Raw genomic sequence first — 18,291 nt, forward strand, 5'->3', positions numbered from 1 at the left:
AATTCATATACAATTTTAATTAAACTAGACTTCAATTACTTTCAATTAAATTCAATTTTATTAATATCAATTTAGTTATATTACAATTGAATTGTAGCCTAATCTGAATTTAAGGTACAATCCTCAGTTCATTTCTAGCTAGACCACAGCAGGACAAGAAATGTAATGCTTCATAAATATATGTAAACAAAATAAAATGCAAGGCCAGAAACACTTCAGAAAGCCTACTGCCAAGGAAGATCTTTTCTTTAGTGACTCCTGTCTCTCCTGATTTCACCAAATATTTGTAAGGATTACTATTTCACCACCACACATTGAGATAATTCCTCAGACCTTCTATACTAGGAAGCCCCCCAGAACTAAAATTAGCATTTTTTTCTTGTAATCAACCTCTAGATGAATTCCTGTTTGTTTTCTACTTACAGCTTTCTTTTGCTAATAAATAATATATCTCAGCCCCTCATCTATGTGTCAAAACTTTGGCTTGCTCTTGCACTGGTAAGATCTTCTCAGTTAAGATTCTTACTATTCCTGTTTTCATCTCCAAGTCTTTCCTTTGGTCTGTCTTTGGCAACTATAATAAATTGTAGAATTAGATAGTTTGATTTTACTACTCAGTACCTTGTATAGTCTTTTTAAATAAACAAAAGACTATGATGTTATAAAATGAACAAAAAGCAAAAAAAATCCTCTTTTGTTCACAGAAAATGAAAGTTGCAATGGAAATGTGGAGCAATGATAAATAAAGCATTTGCTTATGGTATCCCTTCACTAGGAAAAAAATACTAATATGTCACGGTAAATGATCTGAGGGTTTTTTTCCCCCACTTTCATGCTCCTTCCTGAAATAGTTACTCAATGACTATTTTTTCTTTCTGGGTTGGGTGGGGTTTTTTTGTGGTTTTTCTTTTTTTTTTTAAATATCTTTCTCTGCCAAGATGGAAATTTCTTCGCTATGCCCAAATATGTACACAATAGAATGTACAAATAAGAAGAAACCAAAAGAGGCTTCAGTCAGACATCATTTAATTATTATACAACACATTAAGTGTATTTGACTGGACTAGTGGAAAACCCCTGTCATTACTGTATCTTTGTGCCAAATTAAAAGTATGATACATCTTTCTTAGCCTACTAGTCATGGGCTAGTCTTGGATTTTGGAACCTGCGGGATCTTGGAATAGTGAGGATTTCTAGTTTATCAAAACTGGCTTCCATAAAGATAAATATAAAAGGGGGGGGGGGGGGGGGAGTGAATAATGAAAAAAAAAAGTCACAAGATATATCTGGTTTTCAAGTTACAAACAGGAGTCAACAATATTTCCCTTTTGATACTTTTCCAATTGAAATCTTTCTATGTTGTCAAAAAGAACTTCAGGGTGTGTAAAAAAAAAGAGAAGTCTGGATAGGATAAGTCAAAACAGTCAAGGACTTGATCCATAAGAAAATTTTGTAATAAGATATGAACACACTTGTGGGGAAGAAAGAACTGTGGCTACATCTATGTACACTCATGTCCATCTGGACACTGCAGATAATATTTCTCCTACTTAGTGTATGCTGTACATCAGATCCTGACTCTGCTTTTTTTTCTGTCCATTTCCCTTTGCATTCACCAATGCTGTTATTACCTGCCATTACAAACTGAAAAAACCCCGCCCAAAAATTATAGTAATATATGGAACTGTACCATGATAACCTAAAACAGTATTCAGAACAAACTTTAGTGACTATAGTTCTAATAACCAGGTAGATATTAATTATTACATAGTAACCTTTCTGCTTAAGTGAAGGCAAGTGTTATCTGATACAAAACTCTTTTAACACTATTTTCCAAGCAAATACCATTCCGGTCATGTCTGAAGGCTGGGAGCCAAACTAATATCTAGAAGCTCTATTGCAGGAACAAACTGTAATAAGGATGGGTTACCTTATCACTGCCTAGAAACCAGAATTAGCATTGCCAGAGTGACCTAAACCTCTGGGTGATACAATTCAGAATACAGAGGCTGAATTGAATTGTGTTAAAAATATCATGAAGATTAATAAACTGTCATTTCTCTAATTTCTTACTGAAAAGATACAGGCAGAAAGAAAATGTGTTTAAACTCTAGTGGCTAAAGGTGAGGAGACGTGTAGTTGCATTTCAGGGTGTTTCTTCCTTTGCCACAGAACAGTTATACCTGTAAAAATATTTGGAGGAAGAGCTTTTGTTTCTAAAAGTATGCATATACTGACTGCAATTATTGTGAAAGTGCTTATTCAGCAGATACTTCAAGTCAGTAAAGAGGCAAAAGCCAAGAGAAGTCAGTTTTTCCCAGGCTGAGTAAGCAGCCATGCAGCTTGAGCAGGAGAGAGGACAGAGACATGAAGGAGGGTGCTACAATTGTCAAAAGGTCATTTGGTGAAAATACAGCACATATTCCAGGTACAAAGCAAAACATAGCAGAGCACCAAGGAAGAAAAAAACACCCACATCACTACTGAGCTACATCTAAACTTTGAGTCCTGCATGGCAATAGAGCTGTGACAGCAAATACGTAAATGTGATATGGTAGAGGATCAGTCTTTTACAATCCAGCAGCAATTGTTTCTTTGACAGGTAGGTGACAGAATGTGAACTATAGCTTGTGCTAGAACAGTCACCCGTATGAATGGGAGCATGCTCTAGATGGTGCAACAGGGGCTCCTGCCAAGATAGCTAGAGTGCAAGTGGGAAGCCAGGAAAGAGTGGAGACAGGGAAGGAACAAGGATCTCAATTTACCAGGCTTTTAAACAAGTGGAAGAGATACCCTATGTCCCATTGTAGTTAAAGTAAGAGACCAAGATCACCTTGGGTGTGGTAGGAGTTTAGTAACAAGAAATGTCATGGCTCCTTTTTCATGAGAATCAGTGACATGAGAGACCTTGACACCACAGCTAGTATGGTGTTATTACTGCCATACACAGTTGATTGAGACTTACAGCACAGGCAGTTTATAGGGCTGCATAACTGACTTTGGGTCTATTCACTTAGCTTCATATTCTAAGCAAGAAATCTATTCTAGATGTAGCATAGTAACCTAATGTTCTTCTGCATACAGATATCACTTATTAAGCAATTTATAACCCTGGGGCACAGTGTGTATAATGTCAACTTATCCACATGACAAAGGAGTGTATGGCTTTCTGAGACATTCTAGGTTCACAAATTTGGCAGAGTGGCCACACCACAGATTACACTGCTTTGGGAGCAAGTGCGTGTGGAAGAACAGGAGTCATAATTTCTCTCTCTCCTCACCAAACCAACCACATTAAGGTGTGAATTATGATTAAGGAAACAGTTTTACCTCCCAGAAATGGTGCAAATTTTTCCTTTCCTGCAGATTATTTCTTGGATGGTAATGTGCATCTAAAGCTATCAGTGTCTCTTGTCAACACACTTACACATTCCTCTTTATTTTATGGTACATTTTAGTCCAACATATGCATATATGAAAGAGAAATACAGCTAAATGACAATGCTAGTAACAATAGCTGATGCAGAGTTCTCTGCTCTCTGGACACAGCTGCACTATTTATTGTATGTCTGCCTATGGTTTCCTCTTCAACATACAGCAAACAGAAAAGAGGGTAAAACCACCTGGGAGGCAGAGATGGTTTTGCTCTGAAAACAGTACTCCCCTGAGAGGGCCTAATCCAGAGTGTGACCACCTTTCAAACACATTACAAGAGCTTTCTCTTTTTAAAAAAAAGCTTTTTGTCATTTCTCAGCTGACATGAAAGGGGAAAAAGAGGAGGATTAAAACAAAGCTAGGTGTGTGCATATCAAACTATGATTCTTCTGTGGGGAAAGGGGGAAGAACAAAGAATCTTTGAAGTCCCTTTGGGATCTCATCACAGGTGCGTAGCTCTCTCTAAGACCATTTAGATACAATAGGGATAAATGCAACAGAAGACCAGAAATACAAAGATTAGGCACAATCACTTAGCATGAATGTGACACAAGAAAATTGACCATAATTAGTTTTGAACACACAAAATTTTGTCTTACATCTTTCGCTATCTCTCAGCAGGGAAGAAACTTCAAGCATTAAATGGGCATAAGAGAACAACAGAAGATAATTAATATTATAAATGTGTAGATATTCTTTTATGTCTCCTTTTTATTGAGCCCCCCCTACCTCTGCTTCAGTTATTCAGTATATCAGTTATGTATTAGGACATAACTCCTTTGTCTACAAAATTAAGGCATTGTAACATGAGAGAAAATTATTGTCACATTTCCAAATAATTTTAAAAAACTATATGCCTTGCATATAATTATGAATTTTCCAAGTAAGTCCTTCCTCACCATTAAACAAACAAAAAAAACCCCCCCACAAAACTAATAAAATGTAGTTAAGACAATTTCCAGAAGGAGATGACAGACAATATATGATGTATATATATCTTGCTCAATGAATAAAATTAATTCAACTAGTTCTGTTTGCAGAAGCTGAAAGTAGTTCATATTCTATTCTAACAGTGTAACAAATTTATCACATCATTTAGTAACAACATAAATTGCTTCGGTGCATATAAGTGTGTTTTTAAAAGACATGCCATAGATTAGACAGTAATTCTACAGTGTATCAGTGATCTGAAAATGATTTTTTTTTTTTTTAACTGGTTTTGTTCCACTGGTGTTCTATGAATTTAATTCCTCTATTGCTGTCCACTGCTTAAGAATTCATTACCAAAATCAGTATTTCTTGAGGGGACTAGTTTGACAGCATTAGATATGAAAGTTCTTGTTTAACAGCAGGACATCAAATAGCATCACAGCTATCTTCTTTATATTTGGATCTATAAAGTTAAGAAGAGGACTGAGCTGCTAAACATTTTAAAATGCTGACTTGTCAACACAAAATAGAAAATAGAAATTCTTAGTTACATTTTATCTGGACCACTGAGCACATAAAGTCCCTAGCCAACCAGAATGTAGTTGTAAACACGGAAAACTACCAAGCATTTATTTTCATGTATTATTTCTCAGCTTTAACAGTTTAAGAGAGCAAAATGAACAAATGCAACTGAATTACATTGAAAATATCAGTGTAATTTCTAATAAGTCTTAGGTTAAATGGAATATATTAATGACATTTTTTTTCCTTCATCAGAAAAAGCAATATAACCCCTGTCATATTCTCTTAGAATAGATTGGAGCAATTCTATCACTTCAGTTCATCTCAGATATCTTTGAAATTTTTTATGTGATTATTTATTAAAGTATCTGGATTACACACACACGCACACACACACACACACTTATTCATTGAACTTGCCTAGTTACTTTTTACTTTAAGGGGCAACTTTTAGAATCTTTGATAAAGTTGGGAAAACTTATTATATAAAGAGCTCAGATACACTGAGAAGTAATCCCCCTGCAAGTCCAGATATTTGACTTTAAGGTTAATAGATGTCATTTCCACATAAGCGCTCTAGGAACGAGCAATTCATGAGAAGCTGAAGTTGCTTTGTAAGCAAGCTCTTCGTCACACTGATATAAGGTAACACATGTTTCAGATTGCTGAAGCCATCCATTCTTACATGGAGGCATTCATCTGGTAAAACTTAAGGCATCTAAAATTAGGGTTTTAAGACAGACGCATAGGCTTCTTCTATTTGCAATAAAGCTCTGAAGGGAAATTCAGATATCTCAGTAGCCTACACCTGTCCATCAACTATCCAAAGATCCCAGGCTCCTAACCTAGATTAGATGTATAATGTTGGACAGTGTGAATAATCAAGCCATGCACAAAAATGGGCAGAAGTCCTAAGGCTGTTATTTATGCCAACTCTGTTGAGCCTAGGGCCATTCCTTAGGAAAATCTGCAATATAAGTAAGAGAGTAGGGGAAAAAAAAGGAAAAAAAAAAGGAAAAAAAAAAAAGCAATCATCAAAAAAAAAGCAGTTATTAAAAAAAAAAGCAGTAAGAAGTCATTAAAGGCCACATTTAGCCACAGCATAATCATACAGGAAGCTTTCTTAGTCAATGCACTGAAATTCAGCAAGGTGTGATGTATCTTAATGTGAAGACTACTGCAGAATCAGGCCTTAAGGAAATATTTTTAAAACATTAGGAGAAAATGTAAAATCTTCTTATGAAATATGATGTTTGGATTTATAACTGTGTTTGCCTTGGTAAGTTCTGGGAAATTTCCCTAAATCAAATTAAACTCAGGGAGCCCAGCCTGCCTCATAAATCACTAGTCTGAACAAGCCATGCCTCAAGTGATGCACATCTAAGTCAGGAAGCATGAGGATAAATTTGATGACATGAAATGAGCCTGTTAGACCTGGATAAAACTGTGAATAGACACTTTTTATACTTTGTCTAGACAGCTGCAAATGAGGCTTGTTTTTGTAAAATATGGGATGAAGTATCCACATGTGCAAGCTATATTGCTACAGCCCCACTTTATCTTATTCAAGAGCTTATTGCACATTCACAGTAATGAAAAACTTTTCTGCTCAAACAGTTGTGGAGGTTACTCCAAAATTTGAATCTGAAAATGCTCAAATAAGTATCAGGTCTTGGATATCTGCTTCTCCAATGTCTGTGCTAGCAGGCAGGAGGCAACTAGAGAACAGGCAAAACGCTATGAATGAAGCCCCTTCAGCTTAAGAAGTTTATCGCTGGGGTAAGAATGAGTTCTTCTTTCTACTTAAAAAATTATCATTAATTCACAATGTAAAGTTACACTATATGACTGTACAAGACTTCATATACAATCAATTAGATACAGTGGAAGGCATCTGTGACCAGCTTCCACTTGATAGGAAAGCAGCAATGGCAGTAGCCAGGTAATCAAACTTCACTTGGGAGGTGTTTGTCGGGTTCATAGTCTTGCAAGACAGGACCTGCTGATAGGGGAAAGCACCTTTGCCTGGCTCCTAATTAGTATTTAACTGGCACTTAGGGAGCACAGTGACCTGGAGTGCTGTAAATGGGGACTGCCAACAGAGACATAGCAGTTTGCATGCCAGTTTGGGGTGGTGGGGCGGAATGTCCCAGGATGCTGCTTGAGCTGCTTTGAGATAGTGAGGTCTATGCTGGTGTTCTGGTAGGAAAACTGGTGATCATTTCAGACCACGGTGACACAACACAGGATGCTGCTCCTGTAGCAACCCCCTGGGCTGTTCTTAGTATATCAGAGGCATCAACCCAGACAACGCTGCTCCAGGGGATACATGATTAGTCATTCAGGTGATGGGCTGCAGCAAGTGCCTGTGCTCCCCAAGGAGCTGAGATGGGGGAGGACCTTGTCTGTGGGAGGTGTGCCTTCAATCACTGAGCTGTCAGATGAAGGGATGCAGGAAGAGATCAGTGGATTATGCTCCACAGAGGAAATTGAGCAGGAAATCAATAGGGTGCTAGCAGTGATGCTGAAAGGACAAGAGCTGAGGCCTCAGGGTGCAGAATAGGATGGTCAAAAGCAAGGCTCAGGCAGAGGGAGGGCAGTGATTCTTAGGACAAGACATCTTCAAAGCTTGGCATCCATTGCACCAAGATAGCCGCTCTCCCCTCATTTGGAAAAAAACAGATGGAGAAGACATGGGGACCTAAGAATGGAAGGTGGAGAGAAATTAATTAGTTCCTTTTAGCTCCTGTTCAACAGGTCAAAGCCAGTAGGGAGAAGAAGCAGGGACTACTAGTATGTTAGGACTGGAATACTGTGTCCAATTCTTCCTAGTTCAAAAGAGACATTGAATAACTGAAGATGGTCCAATGGAGGGCCACCACCTGGCCAAGAGGATTGGAAAACTTGACAAGGTTGAAAGAATTGGAGTTCAGCCTAGAGAGGAGGAGGATTGAGGAGGAGATCTAATCCCAGTCTTTCAACAGAAGACTGCATAGGAGAAGATGAAGGAACTCTGTCTACCAGGATGCAGGATGAAAGGAAAAGAGGTGATGGGCACTATTTGCTTCAGGGGAAAATCCATATGGATATAAGGAAAAAAAAATCTTGATTGTGACAACAATAAACATTGCAATGGATTATGCAGAGAAGTGATGGAATCAAGCCTTGCCTTGGCAGGGTCCTGGATAAGCTGGCCTTGGTCTCAAAAGAAGGTGGTACCAGATGATTTCCAGACATCCCTTCCAGAGATCCCAACCTGGGATTTTCTGTGTTTCTATGAGACTAAAGGAGTTAAATCTTATGGCCTCAGCCATACATGCCACTTCTGTTACGGCATTTCTGACCACTCTACAAGATGAATTGGTCCAATATTACAAATGCTAAAAAATATTTTTAAAATGAATTTTAAACTGGAAATAGAGTTTATGAATTTATCTGGCTTGTACTGTCAGTATTGGATTCTCCTGTAATGCATCATTATGAATTATCACTGTAGTACATTCATATTGTGAACACAAGAAACCCAGAACAATAGCTTCTAATTCAAATTCTGTGATTCACTAGCTTCAGTTACAAGATACATTTCACAAGGAATAATCAATTGTAAAACACAGTGAGAAAGTGCAGAAGTTCTGTAGAGAAAAATCTGGAAGGTTTTGTAGGAAGAATTCTGAAAAAGTCCTGAAGAATACATGTGAAGAAAAAACATAGGTGAGCAATACGTTTGTCCTAGTGTACAGGCATGTTTTCCTGGGAAATCATGAAATTCTACAGAAGAAATTCTCTTCTCCTTCCCCTCCAGGAGCAGGAGCAGCTGCTAAAATCAAGACTCGGTCTTTGCTGTGGGTGGGCATCTTCCGCCGGACCACAGTTTCATTAGGGCCTTTAGCACCTTTCTGCTTCTGGACAAGAAGAAAGAGCAAGTGTGTGAACATTGTGGAAATACTCACATTCCAAGAAAATTTCAGAACTGAGGGAAAGAGTACAGTGATCTGTTATCTGAGAAAATAATTTAAAAATTGTCAAATCATTACTGCACATATGATGAGCAACATACGAGTTCTCAGATAATGCCTTTTCTCTCTATTTAACAGACAGCTTTCCTTAAATCTTGGTCAAAGTATGCTGGCTGAAGAGAATTAATTGAAAGCTTAAGTGTGGGCAGTCAAAGATTGATACACTCAAAATCTTAACATAAGGACACAAAGATAAAGCTGAATCCTACCTGAAGTAGCCACTTAGTATGCAAACCTTCTTCAACAATCCTAAATATCAAGGACCCCAAAACCCAAACAAAAATCAAAATGCAAGTATCCCAATGAAATCCGTAATGTTTTCTTTGGATTAAAAAAAAAAAATAAATCAGATGGCTTTCTCAAACAATATCATTCTGTTCTGCCTATCTGTTTACTAAACAATCAATCTGCAGTCCAGTAGCTATATGTATTACTTTATCAAGAATTTAGGGCCCAGTGGAAAAAGTCACGACCCATGATTTGTGAACATAAAGTATTGGTTTCCATCCTGGACTGCAGAAAAGTCAACAGAAGTGTGTGCAACAGTGGATCAAAACAGCTACAAATTCATTTGACGCTATCTGATATTTTAAGATCTGCCCAATTTACAGCTTGGATGATGATATGGAGCTAAATTCTCTTTATGATACTGATGGGTGATCTCCTTCCCATCTATCCCTAGGAAGAGGGCAGACTTTCAGCCTCATAATCAGAAGGAACTTTTGAACTTTTTCTGCTTTTACAGACACCCTATTGCATTGACTTTCAAAATCTTATGATACAAAGCCTGTAACTCCATAAAAACTGTTCCTTTGGCCTAGTGAAGTACATTAGAGAACTTTTATATAGACTCTTTTGGGTCAGTGGAGCTTTCCCAAGGAATCCAAGACAGTAGAAAACCTTACTATTTTATGCTCTAAACCACATCAATTTGAATGTCTTCTGAAGAATCAGCACTCCATCTTTATGCATATATCTAGAAGGCCTTGATGTTAGAAAGACACACAAACACGTACATAATGACAAAAATTTATCTTCTTCCTCCTCTCACCAGAAAAAAATCTTGCTAAAAAATATGACTTCTCCAGACAAAGAAGTACTTCATTGCTTAGACATCTCCACAGGAAAAGGCAAGGAAAAAACAGCCTATAACAATTATTAGTTGCTTCTGTTAACATTCAAAATCTTGTTATAGACAAGAACAAAACACACATTATATGTAAAGCCAAGAATTTGTTATCAGCATATTTAAAACCTTAACAAAATAATCAGAGAATTAATATTAGTTCAGATCAAATTATTAGAATAAAAACAAAGACTAGCATACTACGACACAGAAAATAATAATAACAACAACAACAATAATAACTAAACTTATTATTTGGCTTCAGGCAAATGTATGTGGAGGGAGGTACAGCAAGTTATCAGCATCCCAATTCCTTTGCTGGGAGGAATAAGATGTGATTTTCCACACAGCCACCTCCACCCCCCCAGGGACATGCTTGGTATTTCCACATGTTTTCTAACAAGCTTATACACCTTGCTCTTCCTTCACTGGTGTGAAACTTCATACTATATGTGAATTCACTGCATGTGGTGCATTTTGCATAGGTTAGATATTTGGGTTTTGTTCTCTTTGTTACCTCTAAACTAATTTTGTCCAACTCCAGGTCTTCATTTTTTTAATTGACTATAGGTGAATTGTCCAGTGCCAAGCCTGTGCCCCATGTCTTGTTATCCTGTGCTGGCCTCCTCTACACTGCAGCCTGTGTCCCCATGTTTCAAGGCTTCTGCTGTCATACTGAGTCTGTAGTCCTCCACGCTACATCATTATGTTCAAGTTGTGTTCTGCTACATAAAATAACAACTTCTTAATACTATTTATATAAAAACTCTGGTTGTACCATAGAAAGATAAGCAAAAGAAAAACAAATTAGCCATAGCCACCTAGTTGCTAGGAAAAAAAAAAAATCATTACCCCTAAACTGAGTAAAATCAAAGCTACTGCCAGCAAGTCAAGAAAAGTTCAGACAGAGAAGGCCTGATAAGGCTCAGTGCTAAGGCTTTGCAAACTCAATACAAAGTTTGTGACCCGTTACTACAATTGGCAATACCTTACCGCAGAGTTACACTTCCTACTTGTCTAGAAAATCACTAAGAATGCACAGTGCAATGCAAATACCTATATCTGACTGAAGCTTTCAGAAATGCTAATAAAAAAAAAAATATTTACTGTAACAGGATTTTCAATGATACTCTGGTCTACCTTATTAACCCCAAAGGACACATTAAAAGCTTAGCACAATTTCAGATATTCCAGTGGTACTAGTATGATGGCCTAGTTTCCATTTAGAAGGACATTGGCTTGCCTTTGTTTTCATTTCCAGAGTGCTTCATTAAGTTTACAAATGTTTCATTAAGCTTTATTAAATGCACTAAGCTGAGAATAAGGAGCTGCACTTTGCACGCTGGGTGAAATGGACTCCATGGATAAAGCCTATTATCAAGAGTGATCTATGAATGCTTTGGCTAATTTGTGGCTTGAGGGAGGGTGATTTTTACTTGTTGTTTATTTAAGGGAATGAATTAACATTTTGCCAAACAGATCATACAAATAAAATAAATCACAATTTTGATTAACTATTTTCTATTTTATTTTTTAATTTCCTTGTAGCAAATGTATATTCTCCCTGTCAGCAGGCAGGCTGAACAGACTCATTTAAGAAGTACTGATGTTTTGCCGACTTGGGGATTTTACTGTAAGTCTGATGATACCTGATTTATGTTTTAAAGTCCAGGTCTTGGAAAGCTGTCATTAAGTGAGTCTTCACTATGCACACAAAAGAAGTCCTCAAGCTTGGCTAGAAATAATTTGTAATATAATGGCAATATAGTGGGGAATAGCCTTCTAGATGGCATGTTCTGTTAGGCTCCAGTTAAAGAAAAATCTGAAGTTTTCCAAGCTGCTAAAGCCATCAAAGTTTCTGATATGTAACATCTCCCATTTCTGTGGCAGATAAAAATCTTACTGTCCTTGCTTTGAGTACAACTGATATCTGTGGCTGAAACTCCCTGGTGTGAAAAATCAAAACCAATACATTAAACAAGTGCAAGTCCTCAAATTTACAATGCTTTTTAAGCCTGATTCTGAGGTTCAAATGCTTGTTGTTTTTGTTATTATGCTAAGTATAAGTAATTTATGCTAATATATCTCTCTGATTACTGTTTCTTTTTTTTTTTTTTTACTTGGAAGCTCACAACTATTTGTTGTGAAAAAAACTATTTCTATCCTTGGCTGCACTTTAATTTTTCTATTCAAAATTTTTTACATGTTACAACATTCTTAGCTCCTTGAGAAGAAGATATTGGTTTTGGAGAAGAGTAAACTCTTCATTCAACATAGCCAACATTTTTGTCTTAGTTCATATATACTTCATGCTAATTAGGACAGAACCTTAAATAGAATTAATTATTATATCAATGGAGCATCTAATCTGCACCACACAGAACAACTATTTCATTTGTTAATGAAACTCTACCATATTACTATTTTGAAAATAAACTGAGAATGAGGAAGAAAGTGTGAGAAACAGCCCTGCGATACCCAGGTGAGAGAAGAAGGAGGGGGAGGAGGTGCTCCAGGCACTGGAGCCGAGATTCCCTTGCAGCCCATGGAAAGACTCAGTGGGGCAGATATCCACCCTGAAGCCTGTGCAGAGGACCACACACCAGAACAGGTTTACCCTGAAGGACTGCAGCTTGTGGAGAGGACTCATGCTGAAGCAGGGGAAAAGTGGGAGGAGGAAAGAGCTGCAGAGGGGAACTGTTATGGACTGCAACCCCTTCATTCCCCATTTGCCCTTCACCGCTCTGGTAGCGAGGAGGTATAAGGAGCTGGCAATGAAAGGGTGAAGTTGAGCCTGGGAAGAAGGGAGGGGTGGAGGGGGTTGGAAGCTGTGGTTTTAATTTGTCTTTGTTTTGTACTATCCAACTCTGTTTTTAATTGGCAATAAATAATTAGTTTTCCCTGAAGAATTTTAAAATCAGGAAATATACAATCTGACTTCAATACAGAGAACAAAGATCTGGTATTATCTGTGTTTACTAAATCAAGGTATAATTCACCAGTAGGTCACTTTGCCAGTAAACTTAATCTAAGTCATAGAATCATAGAATCATAGAAACATTTAGGTTGGAAAATACCCATTCCCTAAAACTCACTGTCAAATCACACACAGCCTACAGATAGAACAGACATGTCTATTATATACTGTAATGTATTACAATTCAATGTTGCCCTGGTTTCAGCAGGGATAGAGTTAATTTCCTTCCTAGGAGCTGGTACAGTGCTGTGTTTTGGATTTAGTATGAGAACAATGTTGATAACACACCAATGTTTCAGTTGTTGCTAAGTAGTGCTTACACTAGTCAAGAACTCTTCAGCTTCCCATGCTCTACCGACTGAGAAGGCTGGAGGTGCACAAGAAGCTGGGAGGGGGCACAGCCAGGACAGCTGACCCAAACTGGCCAAAGGCATATTCCATACCATGTGATGTCATGCTCAGTACATAAACTGGGGGAAAGCTAGCCAGGGGGGCTGCTACTCAGGAACTGGCTGGACATCGGTTGGCAGGTGGTGAGCAATTTCATTGTGCATCACTTGTTTTGTATATTATTATTATTATTATTAAATTATTAAACTGTTTTTATCTCAACCCACAAATTTTCTCACTTCTACTCTTCCAATTCTCTCCCCCATCCCACCGGGGAGGGGGGGAGTGAGTGAGCAGCTGTGTGGTGCTCAGTTGCCGACTGAGGTTAAACCACGACAGTCCTTTTTGGCGCCTAACGTGGGGCTTGAAGGGTTTGAGATAATAACAGATTAACAAGAGCGCATTAAGAAATTTATCTGTTAACAGTTGTGGGTCACAATGTTGGTTCATCTGTTCTCGATACTGGTTTCTCTAATCTGCATCATGCTCTTTTTTTTGCTGTACATGTTAGAGATTGGTCTTGGTTTTTGCAGTTTGCTGTGGTCTGCAGTGATTAGTGATGTTTTGCCTGGGAGGTTTGTTATTAAAACACTGACCTTGAGCTTAATTTGGTATTTCGGCTTTGTACTGAAGCCATTACTGTACTTCAGGTATCACTTCGTGGAGACAATTAGCAATTACAGTCCTTCTTCTGAGATTTTTTTTATGGAGGAAATACAGAATGGCAGTGTCACTACATTCTTCTATGATGTTTCCTCCTTCATTACAGTAACTTTTCAGTATCTTGAACATCCTTGGGTAGTTAAGATACTTCTATTAGTATCTCTTGGGAATATTGTTTTGGTTTTGTCTAAGGTTAATAAGCACTTTAAGAATATCATCCAGAGATCTGCCCCAAGGCTGGATAGTTATGAGTGGCAGGGTGTGTAGGATAGCATGGGCAAGTACTTAGGCCAATGGGCACCCCTAGTGTTTTGGAACTTCACCCCTGAGCAAGTGCAGAATCCTGAAAAATTAGTAGAATATTTGGAAAAAGTATGCTGTCACCCTGGCAACTCCAGAGAGATGCAGATCATTGCAATGTGCTGGGGGCTGGCCCATGCCTACTGACCCCTGTTCAACACTATTCAGTACCCTCAAGGGGAAGAGAAGGTCTCTGGATCTGACGATAAAATGACAGGCTCTGCAGCCACTCCGACCCTGGTGACAGGCACTGTGGCTGAACCAAAGAGCCAACCTGTGCCGGTATCAGTCGCCCCTGTACACAAGAAGAAATCTTGGAAGCAGAAGTTGGCTCGTTTAGTAAGGGAGGAAGAAGCTTCTTCTAAAAGGGAGCCAGAGGAAGAAGTGGATGAGGCAGACAACCCTGGAGAAGGGCCATCACGAGAACGGGAGGAGGAGGGCCAGCAACTGCTCAGGGAGGAAGAAGAGGAAGAACTCATCAAGGAGGCAGTAACCACCCGATCTCCATCCCTGAGTGAGCTGTGAGATATACGAAAAGATTTCAGCCGTTGTCCAGGCGAGCATATTGTTACCTGGCTGCTCCGATGCTGGGATAATGGGGCCAGTAGCCTGGAATTAGAGGGTAGGGAAGCCAAGCAGCTGGGATCCCTTTCCAGGGAAGGGGGCATTGACAAAGCAATTGGAAAAGGGACATGAGTCCTCAGCCTTTGGAGGCGACTCTTGTCAAGCATGAAGGAAAGGTATCCCTTCAAGGAAGATGTTATATCTCACCCAGGCAAGTGGACCACCATGGAGAAGGGTATCCAGTACCTGAGGGAATTAGCCGTGCTGAGGTGATTTATGGTGACCTGAGCAATGAACAGCTATCCAAAGATCCAGATGAAGTCAAGTGCACACGACCCATGTGGCGGAAGTTTCTAAGGAGCACACCATCATCATATGCCAACTCACTGGCAGTGATGACCTGGAAAGACGTAGAGGGACAAATGGTGATGAATTGGCTGGCCAACTCTGGCAATATGAAGAAAGTATCTCTTCCTCCCTTGTCTTGGCTGTGGAGAAACTGTCCTGGGAGTTCCAGCGATTCAAAGAGGGTATGCACTACTCCCCACCTGTATGGACCAGTATCTTGGCTATTAGGAGTCAGCATTCTTTTGCTCAAGAGAAAGGATATAAAGGGTACACACCACAGAGCACCCTATAGTTTTACCTGCGTGACCACGGAGAGGACATGAGGAAATGGGATGGAAAACCTACCTCAGCCCTGGAGGCACAGGTACATGAGTTACAAAGAAAAACAATCACAAAAGGGGGTTCTTCCAGGAAAACTGCTGCTCCATTCTCCAGCAGGCAGTTCCCCAGACAAAGTAGAAGGGCCAATCATTAAGATCATTACTTCTGATCTTAATGAAGAGACTTCTGACTTGTATTTGCAGGAAATGAGGAATAAATACTATGACCAGGACTAGAGGGACCCTGCCTCTAGCCAGGTGGAGGAAAGGGACAACCGGGTTTACTGGACTGTGTGGATTCGGTGGCCTGGCACACCGGACCCACAAGAGTATAAGGCTCTAGTAGACACCGGTGCACAGTGTACCCTAATGCCATCAAGCTATAAAGGGGCAGAACACATCTGTATTTCTGGAGTGATGGGGGGATCCCAACAGCTAACTGTATTGCAAGCCAAATTGAGCCTAGCTGGGAATGAGTGGCAGAAGCACCCCATTGTGACTGGCCCAGAGGCTCCATGCATCCTTGGCATAGACTACCTCAGGAGAGGGTATTTCAAGGACCCAAAAGGGTACTAGTGGGCTTTTGGTATAGCTGCCTTGGAGACGGAGGAAATTAAACAGCTGTCCACCTTGCCCGGTCTCTCGGAAGATCCTTCTGTTGTGGGGTTGCTGAAGGTCGAAGACCAACAGGTGCCAATCGCTACCACAACGGTACACCGGGGCAATATCGCACCAACCGAAAGCCCCTGATTCCCATCCATAAGCTGATTCGTCAACTGGAGAGCCAAGGAGTGATCAGCAAGACTCGCTCACCCTTTAACAGTCCCATATGTATACTATACTATATACTGTACTCCAACTGAAAAAGAGATATTAGCAGCATATGAAGGGGTTCAAGCTGCTTCAGAAGTGATCGGCACTGAAGCACAGCTCCTCCTGGCACTCCGACTGCCGGTGCTGGGCTGGATGTTCAGACGGAGGATCCCCTGTACACATCATGCAACTGATGCTACGTCGAGTAAGTGGGTCGCACTGATCACGCAACGGGCTCAAATAGGAAACCCGTCACCCAGGAATCTTGGAAGTGATCATGGATTGGCCAGAGGGCAAAGATTTTGGAATATTGCCAGAGGAGGAGGTAACACGTGCTGAAGAGGCCCCAATGTATAATAAACAACCAGAAAATGAGAAGCAATATGCCCTGTTCACTGATGGGTCCTGTCATATTGTGGGAAAGCAGCGGAGCTGGAAAGCTGCTGTATGGAGTCCCATGCGAGAAGTTGTAGAAATTGCTGAAGGAGAAGGTGAATCGAGCCAATTTGCAGAAGTAAAGGCCATCCAGCTGGCTTTAGACATTGCTGACCGAGAAAAGTGGCCAGTGCTCTATCTCTGTACTGACTCATGGATGGTGGCAAATGCCCTGTGGGGGTGGTTGCAGCAATGGAAGCAGAGCCGTTGGCAGCACAGAGGCAAACCCATCTGGGCTGCCGCATTGTGGCAAGATATTGCTCCCCGGGTGAAGAACCTGGTTGCAAAAGTCCGTGACGTAGATGCTCACGTACCCAAGAGTCGGGCTACTGAAGAACATCAAAACAACCAGCAGGTGCATCAGGCTGCTAAGATGGAAGTGGCTCAGGTGGATCTGGACTGGCAACATAAGGGTGAATTATTTATAGCTGGGTGGGCTCATGACGCCTCAGGCCATCAAGGAAGAGATGCAACATACAGATGGGCTCGTGATCGAGGGGTGGACTTGACCATGGACACTATTGCACAGGTTATCCATGAATGTGAAACGTGCTTCAATCAAGCAAGCCAAGTGGTTAAAGCCTCTTTGGTACGGAGGACGATGGCTGAAATATAAACATGGGGAGGCCTGGCAGATCGATTATATCACACTCCCACAAACCCGCCAAGGCAAGCACCATGTGCTTACAATGGTGGAGGCAACCACTGGATGGCTGGAAACATATCCCATGCCCCATGCCACCACCCGGAACACTATCCTGGGCCTTGAAAAGCAAGTCCTATGGCAACATGGCACCCCAGAAAGAATTGAGTCAGACAACGGGACTCATTTCCAAAACAACCTCATAGACACCTGGGCCAAAGAGCACGGCATTGAGTGGGTGTATCACATCCCCTATCATGCACCAGCCTCTGGGAAAATCAAACGATACAATGGACTGTTAAAGACTACGCTGAGAGCAATGGGTGCTGGGATGTTCAAACATTGGGATATGCATTTAGCAAAAGCCACCTGGTTAGTCAACACAAGGGGATCTGCCACTCGATCTGGCCCTGCCCAGTCAGAACTTTTACGTACTGTAGATGGGAATAAAGTTCCTGTAGTGCACATAAAAAATATGTTGGGGAAAACAGTTTGGGTTATTCCTGCCTCGGGCAAAGGCAAACCCATCCGTGGGATTGCTTTTGCTCAAGGACCTGGGTGCACTTGGTGGGTGATGCGGGAGGATGGGGAAGTCCGATGTGTACCTCAAGGGGATTTGATTTTGAGTGAGAATAGCCAATGATCTGAATTATACAATGTTAATTGCTACATAATATTATATGCCATACTAATATTACAATAAGAATCACCCAGATTAACGAAGAATGAACTTTGATGAAACCAAGCAAAGCACAGTGATGATGGTACCAGAACTGACTTCAACATGAAACAATCCAACACCACATACC

Source organism: Aptenodytes patagonicus, chromosome 5 (genome assembly GCF_965638725.1).
Source record: "Aptenodytes patagonicus chromosome 5, bAptPat1.pri.cur, whole genome shotgun sequence".
Taxonomy (NCBI): Eukaryota; Metazoa; Chordata; class Aves; order Sphenisciformes; family Spheniscidae; genus Aptenodytes; species Aptenodytes patagonicus.